This window comes from Microtus pennsylvanicus, chromosome 1 (genome assembly GCF_037038515.1).
Source record: "Microtus pennsylvanicus isolate mMicPen1 chromosome 1, mMicPen1.hap1, whole genome shotgun sequence".
NCBI lineage: Eukaryota > Metazoa > Chordata > Mammalia > Rodentia > Cricetidae > Microtus > Microtus pennsylvanicus.
Window position 1 is genome coordinate 157,070,657 of NC_134579.1, and position 8,387 is coordinate 157,079,043.

Here is an 8,387-nt window from a genome sequence, read left to right on the forward strand (position 1 = left end):
GTAGGCAAACAGCTGCTGAAGTCACCATTATGAAATAGGACCTGATTGTGGCAGGATAAGTGATTTTTCCCAGCATTAATTTATCCATCTTAGGTAAATGATGTCAGGACAGATTTTGGGTGTACTATTTGGGAAGATTAGTTTGCACCAATGAATATTGAGTTTCCAACAATGAAATTCTCGTATGCAGATATGGGCAATCCTTGTCATGGTCATATCTATTAACTGTAGCTGTATGTCAGGTCACAGGTCTCACGAGCTAACATTGAACATAATTGCATGGTGCAATAATACCTTATTAATGTCAATCCCTTTATCAGGGTATGGTTTTCTCTTTTTCAAAGTCAGTATGACCTTGTGTTTTCTCAATTATATTTATCTTTTTAAAAAGACAGTTATTTGTTTCAGTTTTTAAGTTTTATTTTCTTTAAATACACCATGCTTTAATCTCTTATTTGTTTCTATTTCCCATTGTTCGCAGGTCATTAAGAATTTCTTTTTATCTTTCTCAGTTGTTGCTAATTATTTGTTTAGAACAATGTCTCTTGTAGTTTATGCTAGCCTCAAACTATGATTTGACAATTGCTTTAAACACCGTATCCTGCTTCTGCTGCCCAGTGCTTATGTATGTAATATAGTGAAGAGATGGTGGGTTAAACTGAACAAAATAAAATTTCAACAGAAGGTGCTCATTCAAGTGGTTATCCTATTGCTTCTATATGAAGGAAAGTTGCATATTGTGTAATATTGTTTTGGAATTTGATTTCTATTTAAAATGGAATAATATTTTTAAAAATGGAACTCATTGCTATTGACTTTATAAAAAAACAAAGAAAGTATTCAACTTGTGTCCATTCACCTTTCTGAATTTCACCAGAAAATTGAGGTTATAGGAAAAATCCACCAGTTAGACAATTGAGAGACGAGAAAATATAACATCAACACTGAGAATAGCCATCAGAATCACAGGAGCCATAGCTGGCAAAAACATTTAAATTAATTCCAGAGTTAGATGTTGCTGAAGACTGGGTGTCTTTTATCTTCAGATCTTGGGCCTGCTCTTGTATAGTCTTTAGACTGTAAGGGTTTTATTAGAACTTCACAAGGTTTTTACTGATGAGAGTGGAGACAAAAACCCTTGTGATCCATCAGAGGACTCAAGAAAGAAGTCATTTGAGAATGTTACAGAGTGTTCTCAGTAGCAAGGGCTTGTCATTAAAGGATGCTCCTTCTGGGCACTTTATCTTACCTAAGAAAAGTCTTGTTAGTCAGCTTCTGCCTTCTCCTTCTAGCAATGCTTAGTGAAGAAATGAGGTAATAAACAACTAAAAACCATAGGGAGCATGTGCCCAATAAGAAAACCAAGATTTAATAATTTGAAATGCAAAAAATTTTTCCTCTCCAGGACTTTAACAGAGTTTCAAACAGTGGCTATAACAAAGATCTGCAGCCAACAGGGTTCATTCTGGAAGTTTTTTGGGAAACCCACAAAATCAAAACAACACAAAACTGTATCCTTTCGTAGCTAAACTACAGAAAATATTAACAGGGCAAGTCTTAGACAAAGTAGCCTAAATCTTCACTGTGAAGCTCTGACAATTCAGTCTTCACTACAGATATATCATGTTTAACTTTTAAAAACTAGTTACAGTCATAATAGAAATCAAAAAATGAAGTACAAAAAACCAGCATACCTCGTTTCAAACTTAAAGATATCACAGATATTCCAAAATTTATGATTAAAAACATAAAAGAGTAGAAAAATACGTAACCTCTCCTCTGCATCACAGGGTTACCACTGACACTCTATAGCCAAAGGTAAGTAGATAGTAGAAAAACAAAAGAGGCCTATTTTAATCAAAATTTTTGTTATACCAGAGTTAGTATAGATCAAGAGAGGAAGACCCTATGAAGACCCTGGGCAGAATTACTCACCTTCTCTCTCTCTCTCTTTTGGTAAGTTTTGAAGCAGATGGACAGTGTGTGGAATTCAGATTGAACAACAAAGCACATGCTTGAGGAAATTAAGCTAGGATTGCCTGCTTTGATTATTTCTGGTTACCTCTGTAGAAGTTCCTCTGAAGTGTATTCTGCCTCTGGAAAAAAGTTTTTGCTAATCTATCTGACAAGATAATCCAGAAAATTTACTCATTATTCGCTGCTACACAAAGAAATAGGTAAGAGAAGTAGGTGGAATATATCCAGGATTTATGGCAGGCTTTGAGAGACAGAGCTTCTGATTTCACTGGTGGGACTTTGGAATTAATTTGTATTGGTTGTAATAATGGAGAAAAAGGACACAGTGGAAAACGGATTTTTTAGTTTGTGTGATATTTTATTCCCTTCCATTCAAAGAACTCAACATGTCTAGGCAGCACACCTGTTGATCTCAGTCTCTGGGTTTAGAGTTTTATTTGAACAAGTAAACCTAATATAAGACAAGTATAAACAAATTTATGTTATAAATATATTTATTTGCATAAACGCGTATAAATTATATGAATATATTTATTTAGATAAAATTATCAGTATATTTATGTGAACTATATTTTATACTTGTTTATAAAACATTTTAAACAGCTTTTATATATTTTAAACAGAATACAATGTAAGTAGCTATATGAAAAATTTGAGAATGAATCAAACTCAAAAACTGGATGTCAAATCACTGAAATGGAGGATGTCTTTGATGAGCCAACTCCTCAAATGATGATGACTCAAAGAAGAGTCTCTGACCTAATCAGATGCTGAGGTGAAAAGAAATCAGAGGAAAAAGACATTTAATAATAAAGTGCATATAAAAATGGTCAAGAAACAACATTTTAAATAAAAAAAATGAAAGAGTAGTGATCACTATGCATTGGCTTACAGTAATATTTTGAAGTACTGTTTAAGAAGAAAAGGTGAGAGAAAAATATCAATATTTGCATAAAATAATTTTTGTTATAGAGATATGGTCAAACTTATCCCAGGCTTCCCTTGAAATAGTTACCTCATTAAGGGTGACCTGGAAATCCGAAACCTTCTCCCTCCACCTTCCAAGTGTTGGGATTTCAAACCTAAGTTCATGCCTAATTGTAGGAAAAAAATGTGAAAATACCCAATACCTATAGATGATTAAAGCTGTCACATCGCAGGATGTTTTCAGTTAAAGAGAAGGTGCGAGAAGCTATAGGGACAGTAATTGGATCCATGAAGATATGGTCTCTAAGAGATCAGGAGGAGAAATGAAGGTGAAACTGCCTTGTGATACAGCAGTGGTATAGAAACATCAATCATCCTATACTGCCCAAACATAAGAGGACAAGGCACTAAGACTAAACCTTAATTATATAGTAGGGTTGTCTATTTAATAGTCTGTCAACATGGTCAATGCAGGTTAATTGCTAGTTTAAAAAATAACCGCATACTACCTTAAAGATGATTCAATGAGAGGCAGGAGTATGTCAGTACTTTCAAAACCACAGGCTCAATTTATTTGTAATTCATTAACTTGTCTAGAAAACATATTTTATTTTAAAATAAAATTAACACCCATTTTGATTTCATCAGCATTGAGGTAATAAATTCATTTTATAGGGGCTAGAATTAATTTAGATAACATAAGTTGAAGAAAGGTGCTTAAGAGAAATTCCAAAATTGCTCAGAATTGAGTATAATAGAGGGTTATTTATTTTGGGGCAGACTCACAGATCACAATCCTCTATTGGAACAGGGAGCAGCAACTGAATCCTGCAGCTGGAAAAGAGGCGGGATGTGCACTTTACATTACCATATATAGTATAAGAGGCCAAGCCCAAATGGGCAGGTAACTTAAAGGCTACTGGTGGTAGGAATTCCTACAGCACCTCCCCCTTTTATTTAAATAAGAAAGTTCTAAGCCTAATACAAAGTTATATACAATAAAAACAAACATCAGGTATAAAATATAGAATTACAATCAGCATAAACAATATCAAGCATGAAACATATGTTCCAATAATTATCCAATCCTAATGAGTTTAAGGAAATAACTTGGCTAAGTCATGAGAGGAAAGTAACTATAACTATATAGTCTTTAACCCAATCACAGACCCAAGAAGGGAAATAATATTACTTGAGTAAGCAGGAAGTGCAATCAAGCATCTTCCAAAATATGCAACAAGTGACAGAGACAACTGGCTACCTGGGCAATCACTCAAAATCGCATTTGCAATGTTGGAGCAACCAACTTTGGCTTGGCCTAGAGTAGCTGAAAGACCATTTTCAGAGGCAGGAAAATTTTCAAAACTGTTTTACCCTCTCTTGGCAATATTTGACAGTCTTTTTTTCTTGTATCCTGCTTGTTCTGTCTGGACATTGTGCATTTTGTCAGTGGTTGATGCATGGGCAGTTCCTTGCCCAAAGGCCAGTGCAACCAAGAAGAAAACAAGCTCAAAGTGGAGTGTCTTCAGTGCTCAACATTCTCTTGGGTATAGATCGGTGCTGCCAGGAGCAATTGTGTCCCACATCAACAGAGCCCTACGTTATTTAAATGTCATATTCTACAGCTCTTTGAAGTGGTTGAAGGTTACCTATCTTTGCAGAATACAATTTTTATGTATCTAAAGAACCTGATTAATCTAACTATAAGTATGATAAACATGGATGACTATTGACCTATGAATCTTAATACCTATATATCTTAAAACTAAGACTTCATATTAGAATATTAAACAATCTTTAAACAACTGTGCAACAAATGAGGACAATGATCTCAAAATGTAAACAATGTATAAGTATCTTGATCAAAGGTAAATATATATATATTGCAAAATGATAAATATATCCCAAAAGTGTATCAATATACAAAATGTCTTAAGCAGAGGTAGAAGCAAGCATACATAGAATATGACAAAATAACTTTGCCTAGGTATAAAAATATTGTGGATGAAAATAGGAACATATTCAATATAATTTAAGCATGTATCAATATACAAGAATTTATACTAATGTAAATTGCCTATAAATCATAGCTCACAAGTATTCACTCTATTACTCATTATTATTAGTGTGAGTAAGCTCGCACTAATCTATTATCCCATCCAATTTCCTCCTTTTGTTTCAAAGAGATTCCTGAGTCTACTTAATTTCCCTCACCCCCAATCCCAACCCTGTACCAATTATAATCAACCCCTAAATGATGTCCCTAATCTCGAGGACAAATGTTGTTTGGAAATGGGATGTCACCTCCTAGAATCACTTCCAGTTGTCATAAGGGCAATGTACTTTCTATGGGATCCTGTGAAAGTAAAATGATGGTTAAGATTACCGTCTGGTATAATTGCAAATAGTCTCTGAGTATTTGGTAGGGTTTTTTTCTGAGCTTCCTATTTGGAGTTCTGGCCAGAATGTTGTAGAAAAGCGCACCATTTCAACTAACGAGTTGGAACCATCTTGAGCAGCTGGTCCCCAAAACAGGTGCTATCAGCATCATGATGTCATATCAACCAGGTGGAGTTGTTGTTGTGGGGCCCCATCTTCTTTCTGGAAACTTCAAAGATAATCACAGGAAAATTAACTGTTCATTGTGGAAAACTTAAACAATATTTAAGTTTAACTTAAACACATACAGATATATATATATATATATATACATATATATATATATATCCAATGAAAGGTACTATAGAAACAAAAATAGGTATGAAGAAAACTAAATTTTTTTACAATTTTTTCTTCTTTTTGTCTCATACCAGATGGCTCTTGACATGAGACCGAAACTCTGAATTTTTATTTTAACAACATGCTTGGATTTAGAGAAGGACAGAGCCATTGTCCAACCCCAAAGCCAGCTCTCTCTATCTATCTATCTATCTATCTATCTATCTATCTATCTATCTATCTATCTATCTATCTATCTATATATGTTTTGATCACCTCCTTACAAGTCATATTCCCTTTTCTTGTTGATCCTTATTGGATAGTTATTTTTCCTTCTGTCAGCATCCAAACATCCAGGGTCTCTTGAATTTTGAAGATGTGTATTTTCCTGTAAAGACAAGAGTAGAACCCTATATGCCCCAACTCTATATGGTTTCCTTACCACCCATATGATGGTCACTATTGTGGATGAGCTGTCATTTTTCTTTCTCAATATATTTCTTTTATTTTTAAAGCGAATCTTTATTAATTTTTATGGTATCCATAGTTTTTCTTCTCCTGTTGAAATAAGATAAAAACCCCTTCCCAAATGTAGCACATCTTTTGCCTTCCATTGTGAAGTCAACACTTCCTTGAAATATACCAAATGATTTAATTCAGAAGACTTTTCTATTATCCAATGTCTCTCTGCTGCTGTTGTCCCTTTCTCATTAGCATTAAGAAAATTCAAGGTTAACAAAGCATTATAAATCTCTGGGGGTATTTTCCATCCCTTTCTGTTGTTTAACATATCCTTTATACTTTAATTTGATCATTCTCCAACCGCTTGACCTGTAGGATTGTGTGGTATACCTGTAATATGCTTCATATTATAATAAGCAAAAAACTGTTTCATTTTTTTGGAGACATATGCTAGACCATTATCCCTTTTTATTTGAGCATGTATACCAATGATGGCCACAATTTCTAATAAATATGTGATTACTGAATCAGCCTTTTCTGCTTAAAGCAGTTGCCCACTGAAATCCAGAATAATTGTCAATGGTGTGGTGTACATATTTTAATTTTCCAAATTCTGCAAAGTGCAACATATCTGTCTGCCAAATTTCATTTCTTTGAGTATCCTTTGGGTTGATCCCTGCAGGTAGTGGTGTTTGGTTATAGAAACAGCAAGTAGAACATCTCTTTATAATCTCTTTGGCTTGTTTCCATGCAATAGAAAAAAACTCTTTCTATAAACCTTTGCTATTGACATGATGTTTCTTATGGAATTCTGAGGCCTTCAACACACTTCCAATCCGTAATTGATCAATTTCTGCATTATCTCAGCCCAGACATGGGGGGGTGGCTTGATTGTGCCTCAATGGGGGTGATTTGACATACATTTGTTGACCCCCAATGGGAGGCCTTACCCTCTCTGAGGAGCCAAAGTTGGGTGGGTATGGGTGGAAGATGGGGCAACCAGAAGGAGGAGAGGGAGGACAAACTGGGATTGGTATGCAAAAAAGAGATAAAAAATAAAAAAAGAGAAAAGCTGACTAGAAACAAGCCAAGCTAAATCTGGGGATTCATAAGTAATAATAAACCTCTGTGTATTAATTTGGAGTTGGGTGCCCCCCAAAAGAGTAAAATAAAAACAAACTACATTTTGTTGTGATAAATGTGTGGTTTTAGAGAGATGAGCTTGTGTTCAAGGAAGATGTAAGCTCTTGATTTAATGTAGACTAGCCTAAAACTCTTGGTCCTTCTTGCCTCTGCCTCCTAAGTATAGGGCATATGTATATCCTACCAGTCCACGGGGTTACTTTTTTTTTTTATTTCCCCAAAAACTGGCACAATTTTATCTTCTATCCAGCATGTTCTCATGATGAAAATTAGATAAAATCTATTCATACTTGAAACTCTGTCTCCACTACATGAAACTAAGGATGGCTTTTACCCTTATTCCAATGCATAGAATATTGCACAACACTAACAGTATGTTGAATGGCAACATTTATGGGCCATTAATTTGTAAACATCACCCATTCTCCTGATTTCTAAAGTATTACTTTTCTCAAAGGCTCTCATGTTTTTGACCACATGAAGGACTCCATATTTTCTAAAAGGCTTAAACATAGCAAGCACCTCTCCTCTTCTTCGTGTTTGCCAATTTAGAGAATTATTGCAAAATAATGACAACATTTTTCCCTATTTTGATTTTTCAGTGTCCTGGATCTATGACTCTTCATTTAGATGCACAGTTTGCAATGATGTTTCCCTCATTCTGTGGGTTGTCTCTTCACTTAATTAACTAGTCATTCCCTTTATTGCACAGTGCCTTTGAATTGGCTGAGCATCGCTACTATTTCCTGAGGAACATAATCCTCTTCAGTGGTCCTTACCTATGCCAGTATCTTGAGTTTCCCCTGTGTTTCCCTCTAACAGTTTCAACTTGGAAGTTCTTACCTGAAGGCCTTTACTGAATTAAGGATGGCTTTTGTGCTGGGTAAGAGTCGAAGGTCTGGTTTCATTCTTGCACACATAAGAGCTCCAGTGCCGGTTGTGTCAGAAAGCCTAGGCTGAAAGGGAATGGATACAGGACCAAGCATCTGCCTTCATAGGAAGCCATTCATCATTTGTTGTCTGCAAAGAATTAGAGAAGGCAGGCTGTGGTTGCAGCGGCCTATACTAAGGCCATTACGTCCACCTAAGATGTTTGCAGAGGCAAGAATGACCTGTCTAATTTCAAAGAACAGAAGAACACAGGGTTCTTCCCAGTGCCA